Genomic DNA, 17,637 nt, shown 5'->3' on the forward strand with positions numbered 1-17,637 from the left:
TTTTTTTTAACACAAGCAGGGGGAGTGGGAGAGGAAGAAGCAGGCTCCTAGCAGAGGAGCCTGATGAGGGCTGGGATCACGCCCTTAGCCGAAGGCACACACTTAACCGCTGTGCCACCCAGGTGCCCCTGAAACTCTTTTTAAAATAAATAATTCCTGGGGTGCCTGGGTGGCTCAGTCGTTAAGCATCTGCCTTTGGCTAAGGATGTGATCCTGGCATTCTGGGGTTGATCCCCACGTCAGGCTCCTCTGCTATGAGCCTGCTTCTTCCTCCCCCACTCCCCCTGCTTGTGTTCCCTCTCTTGCTGGCTGTCTCTCTCTCTGTCAAACAAATAAATAAAATCTTTTTAAAATAAAATAAAATAAATAAAACACAATAAAATAAAATTCCTTCAGGTCACTTTAGTACTGAAAAAAAAAGAAAAGTGGTTTTCTATTATATTCAAATTAAAGTCTGAATAGCTTACCAAAACTAAAATTTATGTCAGAATCTTATCATTTCAGTCCCATGTCATTTTCCTTCCCAAATATGTGTATATATGAACTATATAGCACATACATTCACATACATACACATATACACACATATAAAATAGTTTTAGGTCAGGCTATATATATATATATACACACACACACACACACATACACACACATTATATATGGAGTTTTATATATATATATATATATAGAGAGAGAGAGAGAGGTCTATCTCTATATATCTCTACACTCCATCCATGTTCTTTGGCTTTATCTTGTTTGTATAACTACTCATTAGTTGGCTATTACTTCTTTGAAAAGGTCATATTTCCTTTCTTGGACAATAGAATTAAGCCCTTAATCCATTATTCTCCTATATCAAATCCTTATTNGGCTCTAGCACGAAGCTAAAGTTTGAGCAGAGAATCAGACCAAAGAAAGAAGGAAGGCAGGGGAGAAGGTAGGCAGGCAGGGAGGAAGGCAGGGAGGCAGGAAATCAGGAAAGAAAAAGAAAAGAAAGAAGGAAGGGAGGGAGGGAGGGAAGAAGAAAAAGATTATTTTTATTTATTTTTCTTAGTATATAATTCTATACCATCTGGAGAGACAGCAATGAATTTGACAACAAATAATCAAAACAGGGTGTCATTATTTCATTAATTTGACAAACTTATCCTGAGCAATTACTGGTCTGTGGTTAGGATTTGAGAATATATACCTTTGTTGAATGAAATAATCCTCATTGGAGAGGGAAGAGGTAAGAAGTCAGAAGCCCATGAACAAAGGCATTGTGGTACAGACTAGATACAGTCTGGGGCTAATAATATCACTCAGTATTTATTTAATTAAAAAGGAAAGATCTAGTGAAACCTGCTGAGGCGGTGGGGTGCGCGGGAGCAGGGAGCAGAGCCCTGCGGGGAAAGCGGGAGCCTGAGGGGGAGGCGAGGCCTGAGGTGGAGGGCCGACCGGCAGGGGTGGGGAGGGGTGCTGCATGCCCCACCTGTGCGCCCCCGGATTGGCTGCTCCAGCCAATCCAGGATAGCTAGTGGTGTTTCTCCGCTGCTCTACTGGCCGGAAAAAGAATTAAAAAAAAAAAAAAAGAAGGAATGATCTAAATTTAAATTTTACTTTAAATTGCTATAGCCTCAAAGTTAGGAAATTATGTGACAATTTTGTTCTGCTCTCTCTGGCATAATCTTTTCTCAGTCAACTCAGTATTTTATTGAGGAGATCAAATTACAAACTACTACCCCGTTTGGGGGGGGGGGGGGAATCCAACATTAAATCACTTATAGGTGAGAAATAATATTAAACTTTTATTTGTTTTTGGGGTTTTCCAAAAAACATGAAAAAAACCTTCTGATACTATTNAATATCAAATCCTTATTAGAGGGCTCATTGTATCATTTTGTACATTTTTATTTATATTTTTAATGGTATATTATTTTCTGTAGTCCATTAAGTATTTTTGGTTTTTATTTTTTTGTTTTGTTTTATTTTTTTTGTCCATTAAGCTCTTAGATATAGACATTTTGCCTGGGTGTATTTGTAAACTGATCAGAGCTTGGTATACCATTACCATTTAATACATACCTGCATGATTGAGAAAATGATGACATGAGTAGAAAAACTAAGACCTTAAAAAATTAAGTGATTTACTCAAAGTCAGTGGCAAAATCAGAATTGAGGTTCAATTTTTGTTTTGTTTTTAAGAGAGAGAGAGTGAGAGGGGGAGTGGGGGGAAGAGGGAGAGGGGGAGAAAGAATCTTAGCAGACTCCAGCCCCAGCAAGGAGCCCAATGTGGGGCTTGTTCTCACAACCCTGAGATCATAACCTGAGCCAAAATCAAGTCAGACGCTCAACCGACTGAGCCACTTAGGTGCCCCAGGATACAAGTTTTTATATTCCTTGTATAGGGCTCTTATTTTTACTTCCTACTACCTTGGCAATGATGGGTGACATTTTCTAGATTCATACAAAGTAGAAAAAAAATATAATACCCATACATTTGGACCAGTGGCTTAAAAACAGAGAAAAAGATAAGACAAATCATAAAAATGGCAACGGTTTTTACTCCCAGCAGTCATTTGACTGAGAGCCACACACTTGCTTTTGAGGCCATTCACATACACACTCTAGATTCTCCCCTGTGGAGGAGAAGTGGGCTTTGCCTGGGAAGAACTCCTGCGGGTGGCACATTGCCTCTCTGAGAACGCAGTGCCTCTTTATTGAAGATTGTGAATCAGAGGGGGGCCCACTTCCCTGGGGTTACGGTAGTATGAGAAAGTATGACACCAGATACTTAAAAAAAAAAACACCCCAATACCCCACTAGACCTCTGTGACCTGTTATTACTGTATAAACAATTGTATGCCCACAGTCCCCAAGGCTCTAGCACGAAGCTAAAGTTTGAGCAGAGAATCAGACCAAAGAAAGAAGGAAGGCAGGGGAGAAGGTAGGCAGGCAGGGAGGAAGGCAGGGAGGCAGGAAATCAGGAAAGAAAAAGAAAAGAAAGAAGGAAGGGAGGGAGGGAGGGAAGAAGAAAAAGATTATTTTTATTTATTTTTCTTAGTATATAATTCTATACCATCTGGAGAGACAGCAATGAATTTGACAACAAATAATCAAAACAGGGTGTCATTATTTCATTAATTTGACAAACTTATCCTGAGCAATTACTGGTCTGTGGTTAGGATTTGAGAATATATACCTTTGTTGAATGAAATAATCCTCATTGGAGAGGGAAGAGGTAAGAAGTCAGAAGCCCATGAACAAAGGCATTGTGGTACAGACTAGATACAGTCTGGGGCTAATAATATCACTCAGTATTTATTTAATTAAAAAGGAAAGATCTAGTGAAACCTGCTGAGGCGGTGGGGTGCGCGGGAGCAGGGAGCAGAGCCCTGCGGGGAAAGCGGGAGCCTGAGGGGGAGGCGAGGCCTGAGGTGGAGGGCCGACCGGCAGGGGTGGGGAGGGGTGCTGCATGCCCCACCTGTGCGCCCCCGGATTGGCTGCTCCAGCCAATCCAGGATAGCTAGTGGTGTTTCTCCGCTGCTCTACTGGCCGGAAAAAGAATTAAAAAAAAAAAAAAAGAAGGAATGATCTAAATTTAAATTTTACTTTAAATTGCTATAGCCTCAAAGTTAGGAAATTATGTGACAATTTTGTTCTGCTCTCTCTGGCATAATCTTTTCTCAGTCAACTCAGTATTTTATTGAGGAGATCAAATTACAAACTACTACCCCGTTTGGGGGGGTGGGGGGAATCCAACATTAAATCACTTATAGGTGAGAAATAATATTAAACTTTTATTTGTTTTTGGGGTTTTCCAAAAAACATGAAAAAAACCTTCTGATACTATTATAATTACAAATCTTAGGGATGATACCTGTTTGCAGCTAGCAGAATTTTTTTAGTGATGTAGGAAAGATTTTAGGGTTCACAGCCCAGGTCCAAGAAAGAATTCTTGAGATGCCTTTGGTGCAAGAAGGTGGTTTTATTAAAGGACAGGGACAGGACCCATGGGCAGAAAGAGCTTCACTAGGGTCATGAGGGGTGGCCCATTATATACTTTCAAGTTGGGAAGGGGTCAGGGATCGCGCATAGGTCTCTAAGGAATTTGGAAGCAAGTTATCCAGGACCTTGAGGAGGCTAACTATTGTTGGGAAAGGGTTATTTACCACGTTCTAATGAAACTGTAGTCATGAGACCTTTCAGATGTATATTGGTGGGCCATATGCTTGGGGGATGATTGTCAACACTATTTGTGGGCGTGGTTTGGAGATAAAGGAAATTTCTAAAGGAATTTTTATATATTAAAGTAGACTTACAGGATCCTGGAAGGGGGGAGGGCAGTCAAGCTTGGATTGCCTTTTGCCCTTACCAGTGTCAACATTCAGGTAGTTGAGTCCCTAGAGGAATGTCACTCTGACTGTTTCAAGGACTTGTCAATGGGCTGCAGGTAGTAAGGGAATTTAATAATATCGCCCTGCCTTTGTTTCCCACATCACTTAGCAGTAATTGAATACTTAGATGACAGACATTAGTCTGAGCAATTTGTACATGTTATTTAAAGGTTAAAACAACCTTAAAATAGATGCTATTATTATTTTCAATTTGCAGATTTGAAAACTGAGACATGAAGACATGTTCTCAGGGTCACAGGCAAAGGGTGCCCTCAGTGTTGTCTAGACAGGGGGGTGCCCGAAGCTGGGCTCATTACAGACCATTATGTCATGGCCTCTTTCATCTAATACGGTCATTGAAGACATTTAAATGAGCTGTGCAACTCTTTTGAGATTATCATTGTTGAAACTTTACACCTATATAAATAGCTTTCAGAAAATTAAGAATTCTTGAATTATGCATTGCTTCCGAAAGAAAACTCTGAACAAAGAAATTCAAAAATCTAGAATTATTAGATACACCATTCATTCAGGTCAACTATTCTCTACCCACTATGTGATATGACATACTAGGGAGACTGGAGTAAAAATACTGTGACTAAATATCATTTACTAAATACACAATCTAAAGCTGTACCTTTTTGAGCCCCAATATTCTAATTTATCCTGTGATGTTATTCTGAAGTCTAACTGGGATAACTTTTTTGGAGAATACTGAAATGTATATGTTAGTTTAGATGGTGGCAAAACTCTTGGAGTTTATTTAACAAAAACCTTCAGTGATACAATATATTCCTTAAGTCATGGCTACAGTAAATGCAAAGTAAGGAAAAGAAAACTAAATTGCTCTGCGTAATAAAAGATGCATTTATAACATTTGCTTGTCACAAAAGAGAGGTGAGGTAAAAGGCCTGGCAAGGAAACCAGCTGGATGAGGGCGAGCATCCTTAAGAACAGGGAAGGAAGGAGGAATCACAATGCAAGATGGGGTTGTATGGAGGGAAGAACACTCCAGTAGTGAAAACAGCAGGTTGATTTTAGGTCAAAATTGTCTAATATTCAACTTTATTTCTTTTTGTAAAAAACTAGAATGAAAAGTCTTCTGGCATGCCCCAAATTTAGTCCAAGGTTGGTATACACACAGTCCCATCTCCCTCATATTTGCATGGGCCTCCCAGGGCAAACACGACATGGAATACAGTAGACGTTCTCTGAACGTGAGACCAAGAATGAGATGGAGCATTTCCTAGGAGCAGAATGCTGGTTTAGAAGTTACAAAATGAAACGGATGTTCTTGTCCCGTTCCTCAGGCAATTCCATGCTAGGTTTCTCGGCCTGTGTGGGACTACAGAGTAAAGGGAAGGGTTAAGCTTTTGGGATGTCCTGCCCTCAGCATCACCTTAATAAGGTCCCCTGCCTAGAAAGGATATCCAGAAGACAGTCCATTTTTCTTCTTTCTCACCAGGATAAGGGAAGCAAAAATGTTTAACCACGCATCCATCCTTTTCTCTTGTTTTTTGGTTTTGTTGATATTAAGCACTAGTCAAAGCTGGCAGAAAGAGGGATTTCTTCTTCGTGAACATTGGATGTTTAATCCCGTAGTCAGAAAACTGCCTGAAGTGGCTGTACCAACTTGCATTCCCACCAACAGTGTAAGAGGGGTCTCCTTTCTCCACATCTTCCCCAACATTTGTTGTTTCCTGAATGAAGGGGGTGATAAACAGAAGGGGGAATGAACCATGAGAGACTGTGGACTCTGGGAAACAAACCGAGGGCTTCAGAGGGGAGGGGGTGGAGGATTGGGATAGGCCGGTATTAAGGAGGGCACATATTGCATGGTGCGCTGGGTGTTATACACAAATAATGAATCATGGAACACTACATCAAAAACTAAGGATATACTGTATAGTGACTAACATAACATAATAATAAATTATTATTAAAAAAACAAAAAAGAAAAATGCCTAAACTGTCCCTGTTCTGTATCCTGGAATTTCCAAAAATGACCATCATCTCCTTCTATTTATTTTAAATCCTTAGGCCAGAAATACTGTTGAAGAATAAATCAGCTGCAAATCCCACTGCACAGTTCTTCAAGAGTTACGTCCTCACTCACTGAAGCAGTGAGTTCTCGCCACAGTTTGAGCATGGCATCTGGAGGCACATGAAAGAGCTGGAACAAGGTCTTGGGTTTTGCAAGGTACCAGGAATGGCCAGCAATCCCTGTACTGACGGGTGAAAGATGACTTCAAACTGCTGTGAAAGAGAGGAGAAGGCAAGAGGGTCAATGCTCAGAGACAAAGACCTTTCCTCTTCTTTGCTCCCACTTTTATTGGTCTTTCAGGATAGTAACAAATCCTTATTATTGTTTCTCAAGCACAGGGTCAACAAGGGATCTTGCTGAAAACTGGGAGGATCTGTTTAAAGGAAAGATACAATATGCTAATTTGCTTGTTCTCCAAGCTCTGCTAAACATAGCCTAAGGGACAATGCCCACATCTCTCAGATCACGGGGCCACTGTTAGGTCTAGGAAAGTTTCAGGAAGGCAAATCCCCAGGGCATTGCAATGGCTTAGTGGTCACGTAGGCCTTCACATTCCAAAGGTCTACGCCCTTCTCCAAAACCTTCCATCACTCTCAGCGGCCTCTGTGTTACATTGTAGCAAGCCAGGTATTATCGCTGATTTCACGCTCTACATTAACATCAAAAGCCAGGATCATAGACCTACGGGAGGGGGTAAGAGTAGAAAACATATTCAGGATGGGGATGCTATACCATAGATTTCTTATTTTATGTAATACTATATAATATCATATGCTATATAATTCGTATGATAGTACTACAATGGTAAATTTACCACTTTTTTGTCATGTGTTTGTTCAAGAAATATTTATTTGGTTATTTTTTAAAGACTTTATTTATTTATTTATTTATTTATTTATTTATTTATTTATCAGAGAGAGAGAGAGCACAAGCAGGGGGAGAGGAAGGCAGAGGGAGAAGCAGGCTCCTTCCTGAGCAAGGAGCCCAATGTAGGACTCGATCCCAGCACCCTGGAATCATGACCTGAGCTGGAGACAGATGCTTAACCGACTGAATCACCCAGGCATCCCTCGATAAATATTTATTGAGTGACCTCCATGTTCCAGGTACTGTTCTAGTAGTTGGCAGTGTGACATACACACACACACCCACAGATGCACGCATATGCACACATGCACACACACATAGAATTCCTGTCTTCATGGGGGTTACATTGTAGTTGAGGGATAATAGATATAAAGTAGATGTTGGTGATGAGGTCAGGTAGGTAGATAGAAAGATGGGATAGATAGAAAATTTCAGGTAGTTTTTAGTTTACAAAGAAACTTACACAAGATGTATAGATAGTGACAGAAATTAGGTCAGGCTGAGAAACTCAGGAAGCTCCCCTGAGAGGGTAATGTTTCAGCTGAGAACTAAGAAATGTGATGCAGGTAGCCGTTGATTCCTGGCAAAAGAGGGATCAGGCTCTGCCGTGACCCTGTTCCTCTGCTTCCTGACGTATGTGCAAACAAATGTGCATAATTTATGCATAGGCACATATCTATATTTGTGATATATGTGACAGACACAGAAACATATGCATATATGTTTGTGCGTGTAAATTTCAAAATTGTAAAATCTCCGTAAGGACCTACCTGTTAATTGATCCATAATTATTTCCAAAGTAAAGATTAATGACTAATTCAGGTTTGAGATGAATATAAAATGCAGGATGGCATATTGTTTTTAATCTTAACAAACAGCCTATTTTTTTTTAAGATTTTATCAATTTACTTGAGAGAGAGCAAGAGCGCGGGGGTCAGGGTGGAGGGGAGAAGCAGGCTCCCCACTCCTGTTGAGCAGGTAGCTGGATGAAGGGCTCCATCCCAGAATCCCGGGATTATGACCTGAACCTAGGGCTAGGAAAGTTTCGGGAAGGCAACTCCCCACAGCGTTGCAAGGACATAGTGGTCAGGTAGGCCTCCACATTCCAAAGGTCTACGCCCTCCTCCGAAACCTTCCATCGCCCTCACTGGCCTCTGTGTTACATTGTAGCAAGCCAGGTTTATGGCTGATTTCACGATCTACGTTATCAAAAGCCAGGATCATAGACCTGGTAAACCCTTAACCAACTGAGCCACCCAGGCGCCCCATCAAATAGCATATTTCATCAGTTAAATTATTACATCTAGTCAATGTCAGTTAACTTAATATACATTAAAACTTACATTAACAGTGAGTTTAAAACCAGATGAATTTGCAATTGTTGAATGCAAAATTCCAAGTGATTATTACATTGATGTGTCTTTATTTATTTGTTTGTTAGGAAAGTTTCTTCAAATTGGACTTGTTTTTACTTTCTAAAAATCATGTTCCCTCTCCTGATGAAATTAACATGTACCATCTTTGTCTTTGTAACAGAATTACAGAAATTATCCCATTTAACTGATTGCCCAAAATTATATTGAATACATTGTGCTTCTAAGCTTTATATATGTAACAACAGCAATGGACCATCAAGTGAGAAAGAGTCGTCAAATATAAAGTAGTTTGTATAGAAAAACGCATAAAGCAAACAGATAAAGCACCTGAAAATGCTGACTCTATGAAGCTATAAGTCTAAGAAGAACCTCTGACATAACTACCATCGGTGTGATATAAACTGTGGGAATATTCTGGTGTATAATTTGGAGAAAGCATTGGAGAGTTTTTTACCTTCTGGCTGTAGATGACATTGAGGGAAGGATAGATGAGTACTGATTTAACTTTGGTCATGGTGTTTGTCTGCCTGGATACATTACTACATGTGAAATTTACAACTTACTCTTAAATTTTATTCTTTTTTTTTAAAGATTTTATTTATTTATTTGACAGAGATAGAGACAGCCAGTGAGAGAGGGAACACAAGCAGGGGGAGTGGGAGAGGAAGAAGCAGGCTCACAGCGGAGGAGCCTGATGTGGGTCTCGACCCCAGAACGCCGGGATCACGCCCTGAGCTGAAGGCAGACTCTCAACCGCTGTGCCACCCAGGCGCCCCTACAACTTACTCTTAAAAAAAAAAAATGAGTGAGGAGAAACTTTTGAAGCAAATCTCTTCCAGAAATTTCACTAGCATACACAAAAAAAATTGCTATCATCGCTATCAATTTTGTATATTATCTAAAAGTTAATTTCCATCCACAAACGGCTTTCCAGTGAAAAAAATTAACTTTTATAAAGGACTTTTATGCGCTTTCAGAGACAATCGTGCAGGTGAACTTAAATTAGCTTCAGTTCTTCAATCTCAAAAATCTATTAATTGTGGTTTTTTTCAGTGAAATAGTAGCTATAATATCAAAATATATATTTATTATAATGAGTATAAAGGATTTTAGTAACTTTACATTGAGATATTTTGTATAAATTTTATTTGATAGTTAATTACTTTATTTTAAAAAAAGTTTAACTCAAAGACTGGTAAGGCTTGTATAAAGTTCCAATCGTATGCACTAGTAGACATGTGTAAATAATTCTGTTAATTGAATATGTGCTTGGATATTTTTTTAATATAGACAAAGATACTTATTGAAATACACAATTTATTTGATTTTAGATCATAGAGTTTTATACAATCTAAAGTGACCCAAATGATTATTAAGGTGATTTCTGTAGTTAAAATATTTCCATTTTTCCAGGCTACCCACCTTTTCGACCTAAAATGCAAATATAAGGCTTTCGGTTCTATAGTGTTATACGTATTCTCAATAAGTCATAATTTAATCCATGATACAGAACTGCTCATAAGAGATGAGCTGTTATTTGGTTATTCTTTTGTAGCTTGAGGTCCTTTTCAGTGTGTTATGTAGCCCCGTCCATTCTGCTTGCGGCGTCACAGAGCACTACCTGTAGGGTGCCAGGGAGTCAAGGCAAACTTTTAAATATAAGAAGTTTTGAAAATGTGTTGGAAAGAATTAAAACATTCAAAACAAGATCAAACAAACAGGGGCGCTTGGGTGGCACAGCGGTTAAGCGCTTGCCTTCGGCTCAGGGCGTGATCCCGGCGTTATGGGATCGAGCCCCACATCAGTCTCCTCCGCTAGGAGCTGCTTCTTCCTCTCCCACTCCCCCTGCTTGTGTTCCCTCTCTCTCTGGCTGTCTCTCTCTCTGTCAAATAAATAAATAAAATCTTAAAAAAAAAAAAAGATCAAACAAACAGAGCTCAGGTGTTCTTTCAATACGATGATGTTTCTGACACTAGAAGCACTTATAGTAGGCGGAACTCTGAAAACAGTATCATAGGAATCTCACGGTGGTTTACTACACATAGTCTGAGAAGTACAGGCCAAAATGTATCCTCTAATGTCCCAATTAACACATACGTACTTGACAAAGTTGCTTTTGGGTATGTTTAAATTCCAATAGTGGAATAGTCTAATCTCTGATGAAACTGTGAAAACTGTTCAAATTTATTTTTTTAATATATGTGCCTTTAAAGAAGCTAATTAAATCAGTTAAAATTAAAAATTGGAGCATTAAGGCATAACAAAAATTATTTTTCTTAAACTCTACTGAAAAATGTGTGTCTCTTACAAGCTTTGGAGAAGTAATAATTAGCATCTCCCTCGGGGCTCACACAAGCGCTTCTTTGAAAGAAAAAAAAATGTATTTTGAAAATATTAGAATTTTGTTGGATTATATTTATTCAGTATGAATGTCAATCTATACCTCTTATTCTTATGTTTTAAACATACATAATAGTCAGGTTAAAAACGTCACTGAGTTTGTCCTGCTCCCATCATTTGGGGAGAGGACATTGTGTTCTATTTTGTTAATCCAAATTTGTTTCCATTTGTTAAGTCTGTGATCTACAATGTCTTCCAAGTATGTTTTACAAAGTGGGTGGTGTCTTCCAGGTTTTTGAAGCCCCATCCATGAATGTTAGGGAGGCATACTGTTCTAAATGATATTCTGGTGATTCAAACAAATTAACAGTTTCTAAAAGTACCTCTTTTGTTCCAAGAGAATTGTAAAAGGTTTTAAATTGATATGTTTTAGGGTGTTTTGGTTTTTTTTTCTTTTTTAAGACGTAAACAGCTTTTGCTGTATTTACATCCAACAAAACTTTGCAGGGAACAATCCAACGTAGAGCCAAGGCCCTGGGTAGGTGGGGCATTCTCCAAGGGACAAAGGGCAGGAAGGATTAGGACAAGAGGGCCACCAGTTCTCCCTGAAAGGAGCTTGGGACTCCTTTAGCTCCCTCCTCCTCACTTCTAAGGAGCTACAAACCACTGGACCATGGAGACCTTGTTCCCCTCCTCTTTCTCACCATCCATAAGAATCTCATAAGCAAGAGGGCTGCGGCTCCAAAATAAATAACTTAAAATAAAATGCAACACTAAGGCAGAAAGGCATCCAGAGCCTTGGGCTCCTTCAGCAATTCCAGGGAAGAGGGGTCATCATCGGTAGGGAGTGACCTCCCTCCCTCGCATTCAGGCTGAAGGCTCAGTAATTCTGTATCTTATACAAACTTATAAAATGACCAGGCAGTGCAGATCTGCGGGTACCCTGGAGTTCCCGGCATAGGATGGGGAAAAGAATTGTTCCAGCTCATACAAAGCCTCATGCATTGTGAAATTGTTCCAACTCTCTTCTGTCCTCTTCCAACATCAGCGTGAGCATATTGGGCAGGCAGCAGACAGGGTAATTGTGACTTTTGGTTATAGTGAGCCCCTTTCCCACTGCCCCCATTCAGAGCCTATAACTCGGCATGTTTCCCAGTCTGTTTCCAATTCCTCTATCAAAGGAAAAGGGAAGCAAATTAGCTCTAGAATCCTTTCTCCCTCACCTCCCACCTCAGGCAGGAGATGGAAACTTAAGGGTCTCTAGCACTCCCGAGGTGCTCCAAAACATTTTTGGCAGTCAGTGACCTTTCGGGTGGGCATCTGTGCCCATTGTTGCCCAACTCCTCCTTGTGCATGCTGCTGGCCCGCTTGTTGAAGGTGGACTTAGACATTTGTGGAAGTCCACTATATTCACATGGTCCTTGCCCAGAGGGGTCATTGTCAGGAATAAGATCTCATGGGCAATGCCCTTCTGTAGCTGCAGGCCAGTGGGAAGAGGCCCTAGAGTTTCCAGGAGGAGCCCTACAGCCTTGTGTACCTCAGGGAGACCGACCTGGCACAGTATCAACTCCAGCAGCTCCAGGCTAAGGGATGCAGGTAGTAGGCCTGGGGACGCTGACTGTGGACTCACCAGATCACATAGAAGGGTCAGGATATCCCACAGCTGCCACACCTGTACAGACTCTGGACAAGGTGTCAGTCAAGGTGATGGGAGCCGGGGGAGTAGGGGCCCATCCCAGGGGGCCAGCACCAGCCCTATCAAAACACCTATCAGGCACAGCTGCAGGAAATACCACAGAAGGTTCCAGAAGATGACGGGTGACAGCAGGCACCTCAAGCAAGCCAGTGGCTCACTGCCCTCATTCTCTACCAGCAACCCCAGCTCCTTACACAGCAGCAGGAGCTCAGGTATGCCCAGGCCCCATCCTCAACCTGCCAGGGGGTGGCCCCCATGTGCCCTTGGCAGATCTGGGAGTCACTAAGGGCAAAGCAGAGCATGGGGCCTGGGCCCCGGGGACAGGAGCATCTTTGCTGACACTGTCTGTAGCAAGGGCAGGCTTGAAGTTGGGGAAATTTTGGGTTTGGATCAAGAGTCTGGACATTGAAGAGGGTCANGCCCTCATTCTCTACCAGCAACCCCAGCTCCTTACACAGCAGCAGGAGCTCAGGTATGCCCAGGCCCCATCCTCAACCTGCCAGGGGGTGGCCCCCATGTGCCCTTGGCAGATCTGGGAGTCACTAAGGGCAAAGCAGAGCATGGGGCCTGGGCCCCGGGGACAGGAGCATCTTTGCTGACACTGTCTGTAGCAAGGGCAGGCTTGAAGTTGGGGAAATTTTGGGTTTGGATCAAGAGTCTGGACATTGAAGAGGGTCACAGAAGGGCAGGCACAGAAAGAGAGACATCTCTTAGTTCCTTAAAAAAGTACCTATATGGATAATCTGATTGTGTTTTAGAGAGAGTAAAATATTTGTTTTATTTGGAACTGAACAATTTATGTAAATTTAAATGCACTGAAAAGAATAATAAAATGAGATATTAATGATGATATTAAGATCATTCTGGGCTAGAGAAGCCAGGAATCTTCTAATTATGCTTTAATCCAACCCCACCTCTTTCCTGACATTTCAGGGAGATGTCTGGGCAAAGGAGCACAAGAAATAGATAAAGGAAATTGTGCTCTATTAATAGGCTCACAGGCCTGGCTAATTAGACTGGACCAAAGTGAAAGTACTTTGCCTAAACTGAAGGTTCTAGCTCTAAAGACTAATTAAAAGCAACACATGCAGCGCAGGAAAACTATTAACCAGAGAGATAGGAAGAGGATCCATGGATGCTTAATGCAATGCACCAACCTGGCCAGAGACTACTTTCTCTTCCTTTCCATCAGGTCTCCTCTGGCTGGGGCTGAGGAAGAGGGAGGTTCCAAAGAGGAAGACAAAATGGTCACTTTGACTTCAAGAATCAGGAACTTATTTCATCTTCTTTCTCCAACTTTATGGAAAAGATAGAAGATGAGGTACGAAGGCTCATGTGTTGTGAAATTGTTAGGAATGGTCTAGACAACAACAAAATATTAGTTCTAGAAAGCCACTTATTTAAGCAAGTGGTATAGAGGCAGTAATAACGACAGGTGTAATGAAATCTGTCTTTCCTCAAAGCCAATGCAGCTTGATTCTCACACTGTTCACCTCATAACTTTAAGCTTGAAATTAAGAGAACTGAATAAAAAGGAATATAGTCAATGATATTGTAATAGTGGGGGATGGTGACGGATGGTAGCTATACTTGGGGTGAGCACAGCATAAAGTATAGAGTTGTCAAATCACTATGCTGTACACTTGAAACAAGTGTAACATTGTGTGTCAGCTATACTCAAATGAACAAAAATTAAGAGAAAAAAAGAAAACTTGAATAAAAAGAATGGAATTTTTATCTATTACTTTCTATGAGAGTGTTAGACTGAATTAACTTTAAATCGTCACCTGAATTGCATATACCCTAAGTAAATTTTACTGATTCCCATATTTTGCTCTTGAGGTTATCATCTTTAGTAGTAGAGAATGTTTGATGGCCCAAATATATAGTTTATTCTATTAAATTAACATTTACTCTGCCTAGAGGCATTTGGATGGCTCAGTGGGTTACGCGTCTGTCCTCGGCTCAGGTAATGGTCCTGGGATCCAGTCCGCATCAGGTTCCCTGCTCAGTGCGCAGTCTGCATCTCCCTCCACCTGCCTCTCATCGTGCTTGTGCGTGTGCTCTCTCTCACTCTCTGACAATTAAATAAACAGCATTTTTAAAAAAAATTTACTGTGCTTAGGGCAATGAAGAAAACAATGGTATTAATATTGTTCTCATGGCNCCGCATCAGGTTCCCTGCTCAGTGCGCAGTCTGCATCTCCCTCCACCTGCCTCTCATCGTGCTTGTGCGTGTGCTCTCTCTCACTCTCTGACAATTAAATAAACAGCATTTTTAAAAAAATTTACTGTGCTTAGGGCAATGAAGAAAACAATGGTATTAATATTGTTCTCATGGTGTTTGTATATGAAGGAATAACTCATGAGCATATACAGATAGCAATATACATAATTAAAATTAAGGTAAAAATGAAAGAGTTGTCAAATTTGACATCTCTCTCTCTCTCTCCTTTTCTCTCTATTTCTTTCTTTCATCTGAACTGCCTTCTTAGGGGAGGACCTGGAATGCTGGAGACCACAAGGCTCCACTCAGGAACCTAAGTGAAAAGCAGTGGGAACGAGAGTGAGTTCTTGCCAGCAGCAAGCAAAACAAAGGCTTGTCCTGTCTTGCTGATTAAGGATATCTGGGACCCAAGAGACACTGAAAAATGAAGGACGCTTCCTACTTTTCCTATTGTTCTTTTCTCAGCAGATTTTTGAGTAAATCCAGGAATCTCTCCACCGTATATTTCACCTGGTCTTTTGATCTTTGGTGCAATATTTTGCTGGTAAAAATTCCTGATATTTGGTATAAAGATCCTAAATGTGACCCTTTTTGGCTTAGATCCACCATTCATGATTGCTCGCTCCTCAGGAATTGATCCTTTTTTGTAAGGAACTGTTGTTTCTGAAACTTTTAACTACTAGCCATACTGGGAGCCTACTGTCCTAAATATAAGCCCTCTTCTACTGGCTCCTTTNGGCTCCTTCGTCTTCCTGGGAAATTTACCCAGTGCTTAGATTTGGTTTTATATCTAAACTGGCCAATTTGCGAATGGTTTGCTCCTCATCTAAGGGGACTGGATTCTAACTTAAGATCATCAGGACAGAACAACTCCTACTCAAATTCTCTGTCATCTCTTTTATTTATATCTAATTAATCAGAGCCAGGTTCTTAACCCCTGAATATCTCATTTTTTTAAAAAACATGTTCCACATTCTGTTTCCATAAACAACTGAAAAGGTGACTTTCTTTTTAACTCTTTAATATGTTTCTTTCAAAGTTTGTAGACATTTCAGATAATTTTTAATTTTTATGTTTCTTCTAATTTTCTCAATACTCCTTCCCTGAGCATATATGAATCATATTCATTACTNCGTCTTCCTGGGAAATTTACCCAGTGCTTAGATTTGGTTTTATATCTAAACTGGCCAATTTGCGAATGGTTTGCTCCTCATCTAAGGGGACTGGATTCTAACTTAAGATCATCAGGACAGAACAACTCCTACTCAAATTCTCTGTCATCTCTTTTATTTATATCTAATTAATCAGAGCCAGGTTCTTAACCCCTGAATATCTCATTTTTTTAAAAAACATGTTCCACATTCTGTTTCCATAAACAACTGAAAAGGTGACTTTCTTTTTAACTCTTTAATATGTTTCTTTCAAAGTTTGTAGACATTTCAGATAATTTTTAATTTTTATGTTTCTTCTAATTTTCTCAATACTCCTTCCCTGAGCATATATGAATCATATTCATTACTTTATTTTGAATAAACACTAACAGATGCTAAACCATTTTATTTTAACATTGCCATTCTAATCTCTCTTCCTAATATCTGCACTTTCATGCCCTATGTCTGAGATGGGTACTTATCTACCAACATTTATTAACTTATTCCATCCTACAGATTTATTACTCACATCCAGCTTTCCAGCCATGCTGTATATTTCTTAGCCTTTACTCCATCTTGGTTTAACCATGCGACTAGGAACCAAATGAATGTACGTAGTTACCCCAGTTCTGGCTCCAGGCTTTGAAACACAAATCTGCCCCCTCCATGCTTTCTACTAGCTACGCGCTGATAATAAAAGAAATAGGGATGGTGGAACGATAGCCCCCAAATGGAAGAATTCAAGGTCACCGAATCACTACAGGGAAGAAAGACACACTACCACTAAGAATAACAGACTAGAATTATGTCGTAAATGATAAATAAGATTATTTTTCAGATATTATATATTTTAGAGAATTTTATGACCACCACACACCTGCCTTGAAAAACAACCCAAACCCTTTTGCCCCAAATAACCTTGATGATTTTCCTTTGGGCAATCTTTTGTGGACTTTCCTATAGTAGGTTAGGTGTTCGCACTGTGTGTTCCCCTTGTCCATGTTCTATCACGTATCACATTCTTCATTAAGCTGCACTTCCTTGTTTTAATTTAACTTCTGCAAGTAGGCTGCTCTCGTATTTGCTCACAGAACAGAAGCAGCTCGTTTCTGCTTTGTTTCAGATAACATCCCAGCACCTAGCCTTGTGACTTAGAACATATGAAGTGCTAAATAAATATGTACTCAAATGACAACTGATTGAACACAAATGATGGGAAAGCCACATTGATTTAAGTTTCGAAGGCTCTAGTGATACCTTAGGAAGGCAACAGATACACTAATTTGAAAAGTGTTATCTCCTTATTTATTTATTTAATAAGTTCTTACAACTTCATCAAAAATATTTCCATTTGCAAGTGTGTGCAAGCTGGTTTTAATTCAACGTTAGATTTTAGAATTGGGATATGATCAATAATATCCACGATACCACGTGAAGGTTAAAAGGAAAAAAAAATGTAATAAATGACCATGCTAATTTTTCTTGTTTGCTGCAGAATGGTAGGCAATATTTGTGCCATGCTCATCGATATGCCTCATATACTTATTTAGCGTTGAT

This window comes from Ailuropoda melanoleuca, chromosome 11 (genome assembly GCF_002007445.2).
Source record: "Ailuropoda melanoleuca isolate Jingjing chromosome 11, ASM200744v2, whole genome shotgun sequence".
Lineage (NCBI taxonomy): Eukaryota > Metazoa > Chordata > Mammalia > Carnivora > Ursidae > Ailuropoda > Ailuropoda melanoleuca.